This window comes from Talpa europaea (genome assembly GCF_964194135.1).
Source record: "Talpa europaea genome assembly, chromosome: 2".
NCBI lineage: Eukaryota > Metazoa > Chordata > Mammalia > Eulipotyphla > Talpidae > Talpa > Talpa europaea.
Genome location: NC_140068.1, coordinates 154,006,527 through 154,025,953, shown reverse-complemented (window position 1 = coordinate 154,025,953; position 19,427 = coordinate 154,006,527).

Below are 19,427 nucleotides of genomic sequence, written 5' to 3'. Positions count from 1 at the left end.
CACTCCTGCATCTCTGGCCTGCACCCCAGCTCTTGTATGCATAAATAAACAAATCTTTAAATAACAACAAAAAAAATTTAAAAAAACCCAAAATTTATAAATTTCCCACCCAATCTGAGAAACCGAGCAATGAGTCAATTAAAAAAGGGCAAAGGAACTAAATAAACATTTTGCTAAAGAGGAAATTCTGAGGTTCAACAGACATAGGAATGTTCACCTTAATTTATTGTAAGTGAAATGTCAATTAAAACCACACTGAGATGCCACCTCACCCCTTGACAATGGCCCAAATAAAAAAGAGTAAAATGAACAACGCTGGAGAGGGTGCAGAGAAAAGTGGGCTCTCACCCACGGCTGGTGGCCTTTAGAGCAGTACAGTCCCTGCGGATAACGGTGCAGAGATTTCTTAAAGAAATAAAAATAGAAATTCCATATGACCAGCAATACTTCTCTAAGTTATTTACCCCAATGTGCAAAACTCATTACAAAAAGATTCATCTACCCCTAAGAGCAGAGCAGCACTGTTCCCAACTGCCCAGCTAAGCTAAAGAAAACAAATCACTCACCAGAGAGTCATCCATTGTCCGCTGCTCTCAAAGATCTGGAGGACTCTGGAGGCGGCGCTGGGAGAGGTGATGGAGTCCCGCAGGAGAGGACGGAGGCAGCGGGTCCCGGGTCCTGGAGTCTCCTGTCCAGAGCGCTCCACACACCGCCTGGGAGAGACCAGAGTCACTGCGCGTGACAGCTGTGCTCACACTCTGAGGAGGAGCAGGAGAGGACCCACTAGTCCATTATTAATACTATTTGGGTTTACCATTTACCGCAAGTTAATAAAAACTGATACTTCCTAACTAGAAAGAACTAACAAAAATTTCAAAGATGATTAATTACTTCAAAAGGGCCTCCCTTGGTGGCCCAGGCGGCAGAGCCCAGCGCTGTGAAAGTGTCCGCAGCCTCCGCAGAGCGGGTTTGATACCCAGCAGCCCGCAGGGCCCGCAGACCTCTGCTGTCTTGCCCGCTGCTGCCCTAAGCAGCAGGGTATTCCCGCCGATCTGCCTGTTGTGTTCCCCGATCTGTCTCTGGTGGATCCTCTCACCCTCCAGGGCATCTGGCCTGCTCCCTGGCTCTTGTAGGCATGAATAAATAAATCGTAAAAAAAAAAAAAAAAATTGCTTAAAAAATTGGTCAAAATTTCAAAGGAAATGAAGTCCCTAATGCAGGACACTCCCAGGAATGTTCCAGAGCCCTGCTGCCACGCATTCATGTCCTGTTCACATACGTACACCCCCCCCACCGTGACAACACACACACACACACCCTGGGGTGTCCCCCCAGGGAACGAGGGCGCACAAGCACGGGAGGAAAAGCTCCCTCCCAGGGGTCCGGCCTCCGGGACACCGTCCTCCTGGGGAGACCCGGGGTCACGGGCAGGCGCGCGGCGGGGCGGCGGCCACGATAAACGGGCACAAAGGACGGGAAACTCTTACCCGCCGGCCCGGTCAGGGCCCGGGACCCCCGCAGCCACGCCGCGAGGGACGCGAGACCCCGGAACGCAGCCCCGTCCGCGTCCGGAGGGAAACGGCCGCGCGCGCTGCAGGGTGAGCTCGGGGTCCCCGCGGAGAAAACGCTCGGGGACCCGCGGAAGCCACACCCGGGGGCGGGCGCTCGTGGCGGGGGGTTCCGCAGCCCACGACAGCCGTCCCAGGGCGTCCCAGCGCACGGAACTCCCGGAAACGCGGAGGGGCGGCCGTCGGGGGGCTCGCCCGTGTCCAGGGCGGGGACCCCGCTCCCCTCGCCCCCGAGCCTCGGCCCGGCGGACCCTCCCGGCGCCTGTTCCGGGCCACGGGGCCCCCCTCACCCGCCTCAGGCCTCCCCCGGCGCCTCCCCGCCGCGCCCGCCCCCCGCGCCCGCACGCGGGTCCTCAGCCGCACCCCAAGCCCAGCCTCGGCGACAAGGCCGCTCGCAACCCGCGGGGGGGGGGGGGGGGGGCAGCGACCGCGGAGGCCCCGGGGCCCCGGGAAAAACGGGGAGGACGCGGGGCCGCGCCTGCGCAGACGAGGCCGACGAGGCCGGACGCCCCTGGGCGGAGCCCTGGGCTGGAGCCGCGTGTCCTCGGGAGACTACATTTCCCACAATCCCGCGCGCCGCGCGTCCGGGAGCGTCAGGGCGCGTCCTCCCCCGGTGGGGCTCAGGGACTTAAGCGGTGGCGGGGCCGCTCACATTGTTCGGGGCGCAGGGCCTGACCACGCGGGGCACGGAAAAGGAGGGGATCCTTGTTTTCATGCAAGAGAAGTGGGTTTTTCTCACTCTGCCCTCCCCCTGCGTTTGGGGTGCTGTATCCCCGGGAGAGTGTTATGGGCACACTCCCCGGACAGCATCTGTATTTTATTTAAATTTTTTTAAAGATGTATTTATTTATGCATACAAGAGGGGGGGGTACCGTCAGAGATGCGGGGGGTGTGGGGGAGGGGGCGAGAGGACTAGAGTGTGGAACAGAACAGACAGACAGACTGAAATACACTGCTGAGGGGAGCAGCGGATGAGTCAGGAGAGGTCTGCTGCGCCATGTGGGTAGCTCCCTGGCCGGCTGGGGATCAAACTGGTGCTGCAGAGGCTGTGAATTTCTTCAAAGTTTGCTGCTTAACTCCTTGTACCACCAGGGAGGCTCTGGACAGCATCTTGAATAAACCCATGTGAAGGCCTTTCTTGTGTGGCAGCTCTGCCTTTCTGGGCGCCAGTGAGAGACCAGCTTTGGAGGCTCCCAGCCTGTACCCTCTGTACCCTCAGACCCCATTCTCTCCATCCACTGTGTGAGGGCTCAGAGCTGCTGGAGGCCTCCAGGCTGAGCCAGGGTCCTTCCGCCTGTATCTTAAAAGGTCTGAGTTTGAGGGGCTCGCAGTCTCCTCATTTCTCGCTAAATGGGCTTTTAACGACATTTTCCATCCTGCCAGACAGATTTGAAGAGTTACCGCATCCTGACCAAAAACTAAGCAACTGCTGCGTGACCCACTACCAGCACTGCCTGCCTGTGCCGGACATCAGGCCCAGAGACACACACTCTCTTCCCACACATTCTGTCATTCCTAAATAATGCCTCCTAATATATTTACATGTAGCGTTCAACATGTCTCACAGCCATGAGAGTGTTCGTTTTACAGGCCATGAAAACGGACTGTTAAAAGAAATAGGGTACGATTTTATAGGTCCTGATTGAGAATTGCCGCGGCATTGCTTCTCATTGTACATGTGACTAGTTAAAGTAGAAATTGTTAAGAATCACCGTTCAACAGAAGACCAGACAAGGAATGGAAATAGAGGAATTTATGACACATTGATACTAATAAATGTCCACACACACCTTGTGCAGCTACATGGATGCATCAGAGTTCACAAAGGAGGAAGTGCAGAGAATGGGGCATGTCAATGTATTAGGCTACCTAACTGGAGTGCTTCAACTTTTCTGAACTGAGATTATATTATTCAAAACAGTAGGACTATTGCCCACTCTGTGGAGGTCCAGGGCCAATCAAGGGGAGGGCCTGTGAGAGACTACCACTGCCAATACCTGCAAATGAGCTCATGTGAAGCAATTATATTTACTTGTGATTCTTCCGGGTGTGATTGAGGCAATGTAGCAAGATCCTCTATGAGGGTACCATGGAGTGTTGGATGAAAGTTCTTGAAAATACTCCTACATAATTATCAATACACACATTACGACGTCTGTGTTACTAAATGGACAAAAAAAGTGTAGTTGTTGCAAAATATAATTAAAACTATTTAAGATTTAAGGCCTGTGTGAATGGAGCCTGACACTGTGTTCACAACTAGTTTATTGTTCCTATAGTTTACCGAATCCTTGAACAAGTAAGAATTGGTTAATGTTGATGAAGGATAACATGTAATCAGGGTGTCCCTGGCGGCCTAGGAGTTAAATCTCACCCTTATTACTGCTAAGGTCTGAGTTTGATCCAGGCCAGGGAGCTAACCCACATGGCACAACAGACCTCTCCTTTCATGCCCGCTGCTCCCATCAGCAGTGTATTTCATTTAATCTGCCTGTTCTGCTCCTATTCTGTCGCTGATGAATCCTCTCACCGACTACAGCACTGGCCTACATTCTTGTTTTTTTATGCAAAGAAAATTACAAAAAATGTTATCAAATATACCTGAGGATATACACATAAAAATCAGTCGGGTTTATGGGCCTCCCTGGTGGCAGAGGGGTCAAAGTCTCAGTGCTATCAAGCTAACGCCAGATACAACAGCATGAGTTCGATCCCCGGCCAGGGAGCGGACCCACATGGTGCAGCAGAACTCTCCTGTCTGGCCCGCTGCTCCCCTTCACAGTGCATTTCAGTAGACCTGCCTCTTCTCCCTGCTCTGTCTCTGGTGAATCCTCTCACTAGCAACCCAACCCAACCTCGGCCTCGACCTCTGACTTGTATGCATACATAAATAAATCTTTTTTTAAAAATCAGCTTTATTAAAACATATTTAGTTCAGCTACCAGTGTATGCTCTTTGGTCAAAATCAAGTTGCGGGCATTTAAGAAGCATTCTTGTTCTTCTGATTCCTGAATCCCATTGTTGGTGGTCAACCAATTATGTGCACACACATAATTCTATGCTCTCTTTTTGGAAAGTCACCTGTTCTTTCACCATGTGCCTCTGAAGATTTCTTTTGACCACAACATCAAATAATAGTCATGATCTCTATTACTGCCATGAAGATATATAAGGATTTTAATCAGCTGTCATTGTATTTCCATAAGGAGAAATTGATGAAATGATTTGAACTCCAGCATGTTTCTATGTCTGACTTTTATGCCAATGATGAAGCCCATAACTCTTCTTAGTGATTTAAATCAATGTTTTGAGTCAACCAGAAACAGCATCTCCATTTAGATTTTCTTGATACATGGCACAGTACTGTCCTAAATTTACTTGCAAGTTAGATATGAACAAATCCATCTACTAGGACAGTCTCTCAGATGTTTGAGGCAGCAAAAAAGCAAACACATGACTTCACATACACAAGGGGAGAAAGCCAGAGAATGAAGTGAATTAGAGCTGAGTTACTTTCATCACCTCTTCATAATATCCCAGTGTGACTGATAAAAAAGTACACAAAAATAATTATACCTCAACCATCGTATTGAACGTTTTCTACACTCTCGACATTCATAGGGTTTGGCTCCAGTGTGAGTTTCTGATGTACTATGAGGTGTGATTTCCTGTACAATGTTTTCTTACACTTTAGACATTCATAGTACTTCTCATGTTCGGTGAGGGTTGATTTCCAGGAGAAAGTTTTCCTACACTCTTGACTATCATAGTTTCTTTCCAGGTATGACTTTTCTGATGTACAAAGAGGAGTGATTTCCTGTAGAATGTTTTCTTACACTTTGGAATTTCAGAGGGTTTTTCTGGTGCATGAGTTGTCTGAAGACACTCAGGTCTCACTTGTGATAGAACGATTTCTTACATCCTTTACATTTATAAGGCTTCACTCCTGTGTGTTTTTTTTTTTAAAGATTTATTTATTTATACAAGAACTGGGGTACATCCCAGAGGGCTGGGAGGGTGAAAGGATTCACCAGAGAGAGAGCGGGGAGCAGAACAGGCAGATAGACTGGAAACATTGCTGAAGGGAGTAGCAGGAGAGACAGGAGAGGTCTGCCATGCCATGTGTGAATCTCACCGGGCGGCTGATAATCGAACCTGCACTGCAGAGGCTGCGGACAGCTTCACCACGCTGTGCGCAACCAGCTGCGTCACCTGGGAGGCCCTGGAATAATTTTTAAATAATTTTCAATGTTTTGCTTTCCACACTGAATTTTTAGTAAAAATAATAATTCAACTAACATTATGGGCTAAAAGTAAAGCCCAAGACTTTGCTAAAAAAAAGAAACCAAGAAAGATTTAGATGGGTTTGGAGATGGAAGAGGGGTTAGAAGACTATGGGGTACCTTTTTTCTATTTCCTTTAAGAATGCCATTGTTAATGTTTCTTTCTAGGCATGAGTAGTGGAAAATTATATGATTAATATTTACAGATCAATTTTCCTTTAGATAAGACTAGAGAGCTCTTAGTTTATGAAAGTGCAAAGTAATTTTTAGTTACATTGGACACACCTAAGAGTACACAGAAAGTATTCTGGAAAAACAAAATATGAAAATAAGATGTCAGACAAACACATCTATATTGTATATGCTGAACTTTTAAGAGAAAAAAGATTCAGTTGAGGACACATGAGTGAATACATAGCACACAGCAAAGACGAAAGGATGCTGAAAGTCAACAGGAAAATCTTTCATATGATTGAGAGGAATGAGAACATTAAAAATTAGGTAGCACAATGTTTATGTCAGATACCTTTTTTTTAATTAATTTATTTGTTTATTTTTATTTATACAAGCACTGGGTACAGTCAGAAGCGCAGGAGGGTGAGAGAATTCACCAGAGCCAGAGTGGGGAACAGAACAGACAGACTGACGAAATACACTGCTGAGGGGAGCAGCGGGCAGCAGGAGAGGCCTGTGCACCATGCGGAACCCTCGCCGGTGGCTGGGGATCGAACCGGTGCTGAAGAGGCTACAGGCAACTCTGCAGCCCAGCGCTCAACCGCTGCACCACCAGGGGAGGCCCTATGTCAGATACCTTTAATTAAAATTGAAAATTTTAAAGTAGACATGGGCTTTTCAAGTGATTATAGGAGTAATCTGCAATAAAGCTGTGACTATTTATAGAACAATAATGGATATACAGATGCATGTAAAATGTTTGAAACTCATAGAACTAAAATATAATATGCTGTTAGATATCCATAAACCAACACCTTTATATATTCAAAAGATCAATAACAAATCAGTACAGAAAAAAATCTGAAAAAATATAATAACTTTTATATTCTTATTAACTTCTTTTGCCCTGAAAAGACAACACATTTTTTTTTTTGTGCTTTGGGATGTTTGCAAAAACTCTCTCCCAAGAATATCTGCTCCAAGTTTTATAAATGAATTTCATGAGATCTTTGTCTTCTTCTACTTAGAATTTTTAACTTCAATTTTCACACAATGGCTATATTCTCCTTGAGTTCCATTTACTCTTACTTCATGATGTGTCTTAAGAGACGTCTCAGTCCACCACATAAGAGATGTCAGACTCTTTTCTTCATCTGTGCCACTAACACAACTTTAATTATAACAGTACCCAGCAAATGTCCCCTTATGTTTCCATTAATGTCTCATGTTGCACATTCGTTGGCTGTGTGACCAGACCATTGTAGGTATGCATGCGTGCTCAATGGTCTTCCACCAAACACTGTATATTTACATTATGAAGTGGTTTTGTTTTTTTTCTCTAAGCTGCGTGGTCTCACTATTTATAATTATTGCATGTGGTGTTGAGGCCAAGTCCAGGGGTCTGTGTGCTGTATTGCTGGAAGTGATACTAGCTGCAGACTTATTTCAGGAGAAACATACTTCACTATTTGTACCTATGTTTCAATGAGGGAAAATTTCGTTGCAAAATATCCAACAATCATCAGAGGAGGCAGCCGACAGAGACTGTTTTTTCAGGCTTCCAGCAACAATCACTAAGCAACCATCCTTTTATATGTTCATTTCTATTTTGTCTACATCTATTTTCCACAGACTGAGGACTTATCCTGCTGCATGATCGCCTTAGTTGTCACTCATGTCTAGAAGAAGGGGGAGCTGGCTAGAATAAGGAGTAGCTCCAATATTGGGGGGGGGAGTGGAAAGAATGCAGTATGACTCTCCTGGAAGCTTGTGATAATCTGAAGGGATTTTGACTAGGACGCTGCACAATCACTGAACATAAGGTAAGTTAGAGTGCCCACTGTAACATTCAACCTTGAGCTGTGAGCCTACACCCACTAGACTTTAATTTTCTGGTTCTGGGGCCTCCCTGGTGGCACAAGGGATTAAGACGCAACCTATCAAAAGCTGCCCGCAACCTCTGCAGCGCCGGTTCAATTCCCGGCTGCTCCCCGGCCACCAGAGGAGGGTCCCGCATAGCGCGCAGACCTCTCCTGCCTCCCACTGCTCCCCTCAGCAGTGTACTTCGGTCCTTCTGCCTGCTCTGCTCCCCGCTCTGGCTCTGGTGAATTCTCTCACCCTCCCGCACTTCTGACTGTCCCCAGTGCTTGTATAAATAAATAAATAAATAAATAAATAAATAAATAAATAAATAAATAAATCAATCTTAGAAAAAAAAAAAAAAAATGACGCAACCTATCAAGCTATCCGCAGCCACTGCCCCACAAGTTCCATCCCCAGCCCGCCAGGGAGCATCCCACATGGTCCAGCAGACCTCTCCTGACTCGTCTGCTGCTCCCCTCAGCAGTGTATTTCATCAGTCTGCCTGTTCTGTTCCCCACTCTGTCTCTGGTGAATCCTCTCACCCACCCCCACCTCTGGCCTGTGCCCTAGTTCTTGTATAAATAAATAAATAAAATTTTTTCTGGTTCTATTTCCATGCTCAGCTTTTTTGGTGAATTTTCTTCTCTTTGAATTATACAGAAGATCTTTTTAACATTTCTTTCAGGGTAGATCTAGTGTTAGTGAACCCCTTCTCTGGTTTTTGTCTGTCTGGGAAGACCATTACTATTCTCTCATCTCTGCAGGAGAGCTTGCAGGTGATGATATTTGTCACTGGTCTATTTTATCTCTATTCTGCATTTGTTGTCCCATCCTCTCCTTGTCCTCTGGAAGAGAACTTGGTGATAATATTGCCTCAGTTGGGATCATCTGACCCCCTTTGAGATCTTTTAAATGGCTGGTGAAAGCAAGTGGGAGTTTAATTTCAAAAAGTGACTTCATGGTTTTGTTTCCTCTTTTGCTTTTTCATGAGATTCTTCTTCAGTTCAATTTCATTGGATATTTTTTAGGCTCCAACTGAACAGTCACTTTCTAGATTGGGAAGAAACAAATACAAACGGATTGAATAATGAACAATTGCATAGGTCATCCACACCCATAACATTCTGTTTAAGTGGCTCCTCTTCATGTCCTAGAAAACCTCCCTATTGTCCACAAGGACCCTCTATACTTGCCAGTTCATACAAATCCCCAGATCCTGGGTCAATTATTTGATTCAGAAAGAATCAATACCAAAATCTAACTGGGTATCTGGTTCTGGGCGAGCTTTGACTCCACTACCCACCAGACTTCTCCAACAACAGCAAGAGCTTAGACGAAGGTGGAGCTGGAAGGGACGATGCTAAGCTAGGTAAGTCAGAGGAAAAAGATAAATATCAGATGATTTCACTAATATGTGGCAAATAGTGAAACTGAACAAAGGGTCAGGAAAAAGACAAAATTGGCAAGCTGGCCATGTATCTGGAGGCAAACAGCAGGGAAGGGGAGGAGGAGGAGTCAAAACAGAGGTAGAAAGAGCACAAGGGACTGTGGTGACGGATCACAGGTGCTGTGGTGGTGGAGACTACACCCAAGGGGAGAAATTAAATAACGCCAAAAATTAACAGTGATGTAAGAAATACATCTATTAAAAAAAAAGACTTTTGTCAACTAATTCCCAAAACGGACCCTGTCATTTCATTGTTTTTCAAAATTGTTGATCAAAATCGCACTCATGGAAAACGAGAATGGAACAGGCTGCCTTGCAATACAGAGGGTGGATGACAAACTTTTCTGTAATGGGTCACATAGAGTTTTAAGTGCAGCACGCCTGTAGACAACTTGGCAACTGCTTCCACGTGCTGCTGGAGTGCCAAGGCAGCCAGGATTGGACATGGTGTGTTCCAGTGAGCCTCTATCTATGGACACTGATGTTTGAATTTCTTAGAATCTTCATATATTACAAAAATATTCTGCTTGTGATTTCTTATTCCACCATGTGGAAATGTAAATGAGCATCCATACACAAACAGGCAGCAGGTGAGATCTGGCTGAGAAGCTCGTTCCCTGGCCTCTGCTGTAGGATATAAACTTCAAAATTTTTTTCAGAAAATATTTATCAAGTGTTCAATCTTTATCTTCGCCTCGAGCCATAAGCACAAAAACACTGATGGAAATAAGTGGGAAACAGCCACTCTGATCTCTCAACTCCAGGCTGATAATCCACAAAGTTCCTTGGCTCATATTTAAAAATCTGATCTAGTTCTCATTCAGGTCCTTGGCAATGGAAGGGACTTGTCGCTGTTCTTTATCCCTCCTGTCCAGTCAATGGCTCCCTGAATGGTTTCTTGGCCACGTTTGGAGAATCTGCTGGTGTTCACTTATTCCATGTCCCACAGAGGGGATCAGTAACTAAGACCCAGAATAGAAAGAAAGTTTTACAATCCCCTGCTTGGGACCACTGAGCAACGGGAGGTCTGCTTTTCTTTAAGTCAGTATGAAGGAGAAAGAAAAATTAATTTTAATTTTTTAAAGATTTATTTATTTTATGTATACAAGCACTGGGTCCAGTCAGAAGCGCAGGAGGGTGAGAGAATTCACCTGAGCCAGAGTGGGGAACAGAACAGGCAGATGGACCGAAATACACTGCTGAGGGGAGCAGCGGGCAAGACAGGAGAGGTCTGCACGCTATGTGGGACCCTTGCCAGTGGCAGAAGATCGAACTTGTACTGCAGAGGCTGTGGGAAGCTTCACAGCCCAGCACTCAACCACTGCGCTACCAGGGGAGGCCCTAATTTCAATTTTTTAAACTAAAACAAGGACCAAGTTCTAAAAGTAAGAAATTCTAAGGAACCCCTGTGTTCATTGCATCACTATTTACAATAGGTAAAAACCTGGAAACAACCCAAATATCTCAAAACAGTTGAATGGATCAAGATGTGGCCTATATACACAATGGAATACTACTCAGCAATAAAAAAAAAAAAAACTCATGCCGTTCGCAACAACATGGATGGAGCTAGAAGGAATTATGTTCAGTGAAAGAAGCCAGAGGAAAAAGAAAAATATTGGATGGTTACACTTATAGCAGGAATATAGGGGAACCAAATAAGACTTCAGTGAAAAAAAAATAATAACCATAATAACCGTACAAAACACAAGAAAGCAAACACAGACAATTATAAACCAGAGACATCCTGCAGGGGAGCAGGAGGGAGAGGGACCAGAGGGAGGGAGGGAGCAGCACAGGGGACTGGGGTGATGGTGCAGGGGTGCCTTGGGGAAGGAAACTCTATGGGGACAACACCTGAGGGGGTGGGGGAAGCAAACATTGTTTAAAAATGAACGATGTAAAAGATAAAAAAAAATTTAAAATCCTAATGACATATCACTGAAATATCCTCCTGTACTCAAATCCTGATGATTATATTATTTTCCCTGTATATTATGCTATCTCTGTCATTTGGCTATCTCTAGTTCTTACTGTTATGCTTCTCTTGCTATTTTATTTAACATGGCTCAGCCTAGTCTCTCAACCTGCTACGAGGGTTCAGGCAGTTCATGTAAACTATCAGGGCTCTCTATTTCTCTTCCTGTTTCTAACCAATACAGTTGTGTCCCAATTTTTGGTTAAATCAATACTGACATTATCATGACCATACAAGTATCCTTTACTTTAAGTCAAATAATCCACTGTGTCTACATTTACTCCTTAGATCCAAAGCTTTTCCATTTTCTCTTTAATCAATTTCCTCTTGTTTATGTTTATTTCTCTGTGGACCTATCGCTACTCTTCACACTGGCAACTAGACTCACACAGCTTCTCCTACAGTAGTATAAACAACTCCCGCCCATTAACATATTCCCTGTACGCAATCCCCCCTTCTCTGCTTCTAGTTTTCTTTCTTAAATCCGAATCACTTATGTTTCCAAGGATGCCCCTACGTCTGCTTTTTCTTGTCAGCTCATTCTCAGAATGCTCCTTATCACTGTCCTTTGTCAAATGCTCTGTATTCAGGATCTATGTACTGAGATTTGTAGACCTCACCCACTGAAGAGATCGTTGGAGAACTTTTGGAGACTTGCTGAAAAATTTCTTTAGTCTTAAAATGGATACATTATTTCACCTGTACGTAAATCAAGGATCAAGCACACTATTTTTCAAATTTGGAGGATGTTTATGCATTTCTTCTAGCACCCAATACTGTGGGCATCTTCTATTCAAAAATCTTTGTAATTGCTTTAATTTTTTGTTATTTAAAAATATTTCTCTTTCTCTCTCAATTAAGATGTTTTGCATTCATTATGCTGAGCACTTATGTACAAAGTACATGGTAACATTCATTTCATGATATATTTTCATTTGTTTATTTTTCATTATAGGTTTTCAATAAGGTAGATGTTTGATTCCTCTTTGATTCTATAATTTATTTAAAGTTTGTATTGAAGTACCATTGGTTTTTAAAATTTATTGTCTTCGGTTCATTACAGTTCCTTTAATTTTCTAATTTTCCCTTTTATGGCATCTTATATATGATTCCCTCCCCAGAATATTACTTTTAAAAATCAATTTTCAACTCCTTTTTCATACTTTGCCTATTTCTTCTAATGCCTTTGCTTCCGTACATTTTATTGCTCTTTCCGGTGGCTTTTGTTCCCCAAGTCTAACAATCCTTGACCCCTCACACTGACTCAGAAGAGAAATAAGAAGAGGCTGGTATAAATGTCTACATAACTGAAGAATAATCATGTTTAAATGGAAGCTTTTTTTTTTTTAAAAGATTGATTGATTGGGGCCTCCCTGGTGGCGCAGCGGTTGAGCGCTGGGTTGCGAAGCTGCCCACAGCCTCTGCAGCACTGGTTTGATCCCCGGCTGCTCCCCTGCCACCGGAGGAGGGTCCCACATGGCGCGCAGACCTCTCCTGCCGCCCGCTGCTCCCCTCAGCAGTGTGCTTCAGTCCTTCTGGTGCTCTGCTCCCGGCTCTGGCTCTGGTGAATTCTCTCACCCTCCTGCGCTTCTGACTGTACCCAGTGCTTGTATGTATAAATAAATAAATCTTTAAAAAAAAAAAAGATTGATTGATTTATACATACATACATACAAGCACTGGGTACAGTCAGAAGCGCGGGAGGGTGAGAGAATTCACCAGAGCCAGAGCGGGGAGCAGAGCAGGCAGAAGGACCGAAGTACACTGCTGAGGGGAGCAGCGGGCGGCAGGAGAGGTCTGCGCGCCATGTGGGACCCTCCTCCGGTGGCAGGGGAGCAGCTGGGAATCGAACCGGCGCAGCAGAGGCTGAGGGCAGCTTCGCAACCCAGCGCTCAACCGCTGCGCCACCGGGGAGGCCCTAAATGGAAGTTTCTTTCTTAAAAATACTTTTAACCAAAACTTGGGAATGTTAAATGTCAAAACGTGGAAGAAATAAGCAGATACTAGTTATATGTGACATCTGAAAACCTGTAAAATAGAGTATAATTCTATCCACTTGCTTATTATCATCTACAAAATGGGAATCTTTTTCAAGAGATCATTTTTGTTCACCTTTTCCTGGTGTTTAACTGCCTCCAATCCCATATGAGCCAGTAATTATACTACATTTTGAATATTATGAAAAAAGTGGTGGATTTTTATAGTTCCATTACTAATGTTTTACTTTCAATGAATTCCTTGAAGTTGACTTGATCTCCAATCATTGAGAGAGCAGTGTCATTGCTACGTATTATTAATGTCTATTTTTATAAATAGTCACTAGTTTTTACTCTTGGTAATTAAACAATGTGGTACAATTTGATGTAGCTTCTGGATTTAACTAAAGAGTTCAAGAAATAAAAAATAACAATATGTAAATTTTTTTATATTTGGGATATAGTTATGAATTTTTATATATACACATGTATTTTCCCTTCATTGAATTCAAAAGTCAGGTGCTATTGTGATTATTACCTGCATTTCACAGCTAGGGACACAAGAAAAATATTAAAAAAAATAATTTCCCCAAGACTCTATAATAAGTAAGCAAGTAAGATAATTTAAATTTGAACTTAAGCAATTGGGATGACCACTTTTCATCACTAAGAACTACTGGGTTTTATTTTATTTTTTTTAAATATTTATTTATTTATACAAGCACTCGGTACAGTCAGAAGCACGGGAGGGTGAGAGAATTCACCAGAGCCAGAGCGGGGAACAGAGCAGGCAGAATGACGAAATACACTGCTGAGGGGAGCAGCTGGCAGCAGGAGAGGTCTGCGCGCCATGTGGGACCCTCACCAGCAGCCAGGGATCGAACCTGCAATGCAGAGGCTGCGGGCAGCTTCTCAGCCCAGTGCTCAACCTCTGCGCCACCAGGGGAGGCCCAAGAACTACTGGGTTTTAAAAAGTAATGACAGCAGTGATCTCTTTTGATTTATAGAGAAGGATGAAATACTATCATTTTAATTTATGAATGTTTCCATATAATGATAATTAAATGTACATAGAATACTCTGATTTACACATTTTCCATTTATTCCTGAAGACACCCCTTATCTTTCAATCTGCCTGGAAGATTTTTGCAGGTCCTAATACCCTGAAATCATTTTTTCACATGAAAATCTTAGTGAAAATTTAGGTTTATTCTAGGGGAGTGCACGTATAGAGATATGTGAATATAAACTGCTCAAATTACTAATCAATTTGTTCTTTGACCCCGAGCTGTGTGTGGGAATCTCCTAAGTACCACAAGACAGGGCCAAGAGACAAGTTCCCCCACCTGAAGCTGAAGTATGTGCTGTACTGTCCTTCAGAAATGTGAGTTGGGGCCTCCCCTGGTGGCGCAGCGGTTGAGTGCTGGGCTGCAAAGCTGCCTGCAGCCTCTGCAGCACCAGTTTGATCCCTGGTCGCTGGCCAAGGATCCCACATGGCACGACAGACCTCTCCTGCTGCGCCTGCTGCTCCCCTCAGCAGTATATTTTGTTGGTCTGCCTGTTCTGTTCCCCGCTCTGGCTCTGGTGAATTATCTCACCCTCCCATGCGTCTAACTGTACCCAGTGCTTGCATAAATAAATAAATCTTTAAAAAAAAAATTAAAAAAAAAAAAGAAATGTGAGTTGGGTCCATCCCCACATATGCACGGTCCATGACAGGAACATGTTAAGAGGTGCTGTGATCTGGACCTTGTTCTGCAGCGGTTACCTGAGAGTTCTGAAAGGATAACTCATAAAACTAGAGCTGTAGATATAATCTACAAGGCTTTCCATGAAAACCAGCATCAGGCTCATCATCAGTACACTCTTACCTATAGACCAGAGAGAGAGATTTGAGAAAGATGAAAATTTAAATAGAAAGCAGTCCCATAAATCCAGAAAAAAAATATATCATAGAAGGAAAAGATAGCCAAGATCAGCAATTTTCTGGGGCACAGGGACCATAGGGAAAGCTTTTAGTGTGGGACATGCAAGAGTTGTGCATACCATTGGAGTGCTATGCAAGAAATCCCAGGTCCAGACAGGCAAATGCTCCCTCTTACTTTCCTTTCAGTTGTGAAAGTAAAGTGTTTATTATTGCAAAATAATCTACTTTGTACTCACTGAGTATTTCTGCTGGAAGAAAAACATTAAAAAAAAAGGTCAGAAAAAAAAAAAAAAAAAGGTCAGGGGCCACTAGCAAACATTTCTAATTTTAAGGTCATTCAGGTAGTCATAATGGGCTGTCACCATATAAGGCCAAATGTGGCATTTACTCTATGAAGATAATTCACTTCATGCATGTTTGCTTGGGGCATTATTTCATTTCCCTGGAAATTCCTGTAAGATTTAGAATATAGAATATTACTCACAGTCCACAAAAATATAATAGGTCTTTATAATATAGTAAAATATAAATGATATTTTAGGATAGCATCACTGTGAATGTTACATTACTCTCATATTCTAAAATCCATTTACCTTATTCACAGAAATTGATGCATTTTCTAGATGAATATAGAATATTGAGTTCAATTCTTTTCTCAGTTTAGTGAGATGAGCTCTACATACTGACTTCATTTTTGTAGATTATTTCATCCTATTGTTCCCAATATGAGTTACTTTGTATTTTGGGGCTTTATATGTAACTACTTGGCAGAAAACTGAGCAGGCAAAATATAAACAGACCAAAACAACAACAACAACAACATCAATAACAACAAAACCCTCTAATGTTCAGAACAATTGCATAGGAACTATCTCCATACCAAAGACAAGAAGCAACCTATAGATCATTTTTCAATTCCATAATCCAGGTATTGCCTGAAATTCATTAGGCAAAAGGCGCTTTCCCAGTTCCCATGCAGTTCTGGGTGATCATATGAGCAGTTCTTCCCAATAGAAAGTGAAAGGATGTGACCTATGTCACCTGTGAACATGGTAAGAAGTTCATGTTCCTTCTCAATGGCCTCTTATTCTGCATCCAAGAATTGATGTGATATACTATGATATTCTATAGGACAATAGATCTGTGAGGCAGATGGAGCTAGTATTCTTGCTAGACCATGCAGGAAAAAATGGTTCCATCAGAATTGTTTCTAAGAATCATTTTATAAGAAATAAAGTTTTTATTCTTTTGAACTGTTGCATTTGGATTTAATGGTCACTACACTCTTGTGCGTCTTCATTAATCTTTATGATATATATACTCTCTGCTATTGCCTAAAAAATCACTAAGATTTCCAGAGATCGTAATGTCTTTGTAACTCCCTATGAGCTTCTGTAACTTCATCCACTTTTCAATCGAGAGCCCATACTTTGTGGGTATTTCGATGTGTAATAGACTTTACTCAGGAGTGGGGCAGATGGTCATACATACGGGCACAAAATGAAATTGTTACTGGAGTGATGACTATGACATTAACAATGCATGCAGATAAGAAGTGATTTTATCACTCCTTAATAGCAGAAATACATACTCTTTTTTTTTTACTTTATTTTTTTTTTTTTTTTAAATAGAGGCATGCTTTATTTATTTGTTTGCTGGTTTGTTTGTTTTGTTTATACATGCACTGGGTACAGTCAGAAGCGCGGGAGGGTGAGAGAATTCACCAGAGCCAGAGCGGGGAGCAGAGCAGGCAGAAGGACCGAAGTACACTGCTGAGGGGAGCAGCGGGCGGCAGGAGAGGTCTGCGCGCCATGTGGGACCCTCCTCCGGTGGCCGGGGAGCAGCCGGGGATCGAACCGGCGCCGCAGAGGCCGTGCGCAGTTTCGCAACCCAGCGCTCAACCGCTGCGCCACCGGGGAGGCCCAGAAATACATACTCTTAATTTAGCCAATATCATTTGCTGTGCCCATGAACATTCACTAACAGGTTTGATGAGACTGCACTTCATGCCTTCCTTATTCAGACAGCGAATAAGCTGTTTCATGGAACAAGTGTTTTAGATGACAATGAAGAGGTAGGAAATTAAACTATAATGCAAATCTAGACCCAGAGGTGGATAGTTGACAGCTGCATGTCTGCAGGGAAAAAGTCATTATTTTCTGTGATGATAGATTGAAAAGGGATTAAAGTTCAGCTGGATTTTATCTGATGCTCCATAACAGGACACATTTCTCTCAGACTTAAAAAGAAGTATTTGGAAGACTTTGACGACTTAGACTATTCAGTAATCACAGATTCCATTACTTTTCTTTGTATATATATTTATTGATAATTTCATACACCTAATGTGGTATTTCAAAAAGAAGAACATGTTGCTAAATACTGTTTGTAATAGATTCAGATTTGCTCAGTGATGCCTGTGTGATGACTTCTCTAAAACTGCAAATGTTGCATGACCAAATACTAAATAACTAATTTGAGGACAACGGCACTACATATATACACACGGTACATTTTGAAACAATTAGTATTTTTGTGCTTGGAAGCCATGATTTAAATTTTGGTCTTACAAAAACAAGTGGTATGTCACACCTGAAAACTGCTGGGAACTTAAGGCTGTGAAACATTCCCGGCCAAGTCTTTGAGATAGATTTGTGGTCTTTTAAGACAGAGACTGTCTGGAGAGGAGTGTGAAATTTAGGGATAGCAGTTAAAGTTAGAAACAGCAGTTAAAATTAGAGACAGCAGTTAAAGTTAGAGATAGCAGTTAATTGATAGTTGAAGTTAATAGATAATTGAAGTTAGAAATAACAGTTAGTTGACAAGATAAATAAAGAAGCAATAGGCAAAAATATGGCCTTGAGAAAGTAAAAGGAATTCCCCTTTTTTTTTTTGAGGCTTGGGGCTAGAAAAAGATCAGTGCAACTTATGCGACACTGGGATTCTTTGGGTTTTTTAATTCCTTTTAATCATTTACTACTTTTATTAAATCCGCATAGATTAGTTATAGGAATGTTTTTTAATTTTAGCCATAATTGGATTTGATTACCAGTATATAAAGTGATTATGTTTTTTGATGTTCAAGATTCAGGAATTTTATAAATTTTGATTCATTAGTAATTTAGCAGTTATAAAGGAGTTAAGTTTTAGTCATACAAGTTTTTTGTTGCTTTGCTGTTTTTTAGCATTAACAGAATGGTTACTGGGCAGGGGAAGACAAATGACTGTGAGGGGACAGGTTGTGTGGTAACTGTACTTACCTTGAGGACAAAGCGAGATGAGATGGCTGTTATCACCTCAGCAAGGGTCATAGGTCCCCAGGCCGGTTTGGCTGGTTTTGAAAAAAATGCCAGGGTTGTTAGTCTTTTTTTACTACTTGAACGCACTCGCTTATGTACTCCCATGGCTTGCTCGAGATGTATAAATAAAGCACTGCTGAGCCCCTCAGCAGGACGATACTTGCACCCTGATCAAGTATCAGTGTCTCCTCATTCCCCCATCCCTCCCCCGCCATGTCAACGATGCTGTCCCATCCTTCAGGAACCCCTGACGCCCAGTTTGCGGAGCAGGCCTCTGGCAGGTTCCTTCTCCTCCAAGGTGAATCCAGGGGGCAGAGAACAGCTGTGCCTCTCCCGAGGAGGACTTGGGATACTCCCCAGAGGAAACACCCCACAGCTGCTGGGACTCTACCTTCCCCTGGAGAGAGGGTGCTGCCTCTGAGCACGGAGGTCAGGCAACCCACCAGGATGTCCAGGCAATAGGGGTGACCTGGTCCACTGCTGTGGGCAACTGCTCCATCCCTGGGAAGTCAGAGTTGGGGCTGGCAGAACTCAAGTGGCATCCAGCTCCGGGCTCTGGCCCGCCCCCTGGGTACTGACACCAGCCTCAGTTTCCCTCAGCCAATAAAAGGAAACCGAGTTTGGAGAAAAGGAAAGTGGCTGAATTTGTGGACAAAGGAGGAGGGCAGCAGCCTCATGACTGACAGACCCCTGTCCCTGCTGGGCAGAGGGCAGGGTCTTTATGCAAAGGGGTAAAAAGGGGAAGAAGAGGGAGGGGCTGCAAGGGGCGGGGACAGGGGTGGACCTAGATGGGGGAGCTCCAGGCTGCTTTTCTCAGCTCTTTGGAAGGAGAAAAGAGAACCTGTCAAATAAGGGGGGAACTGCAAGAGATGGTGGAGACCAACTAGTTCATTCCTCCCTGAGAGACTGGTC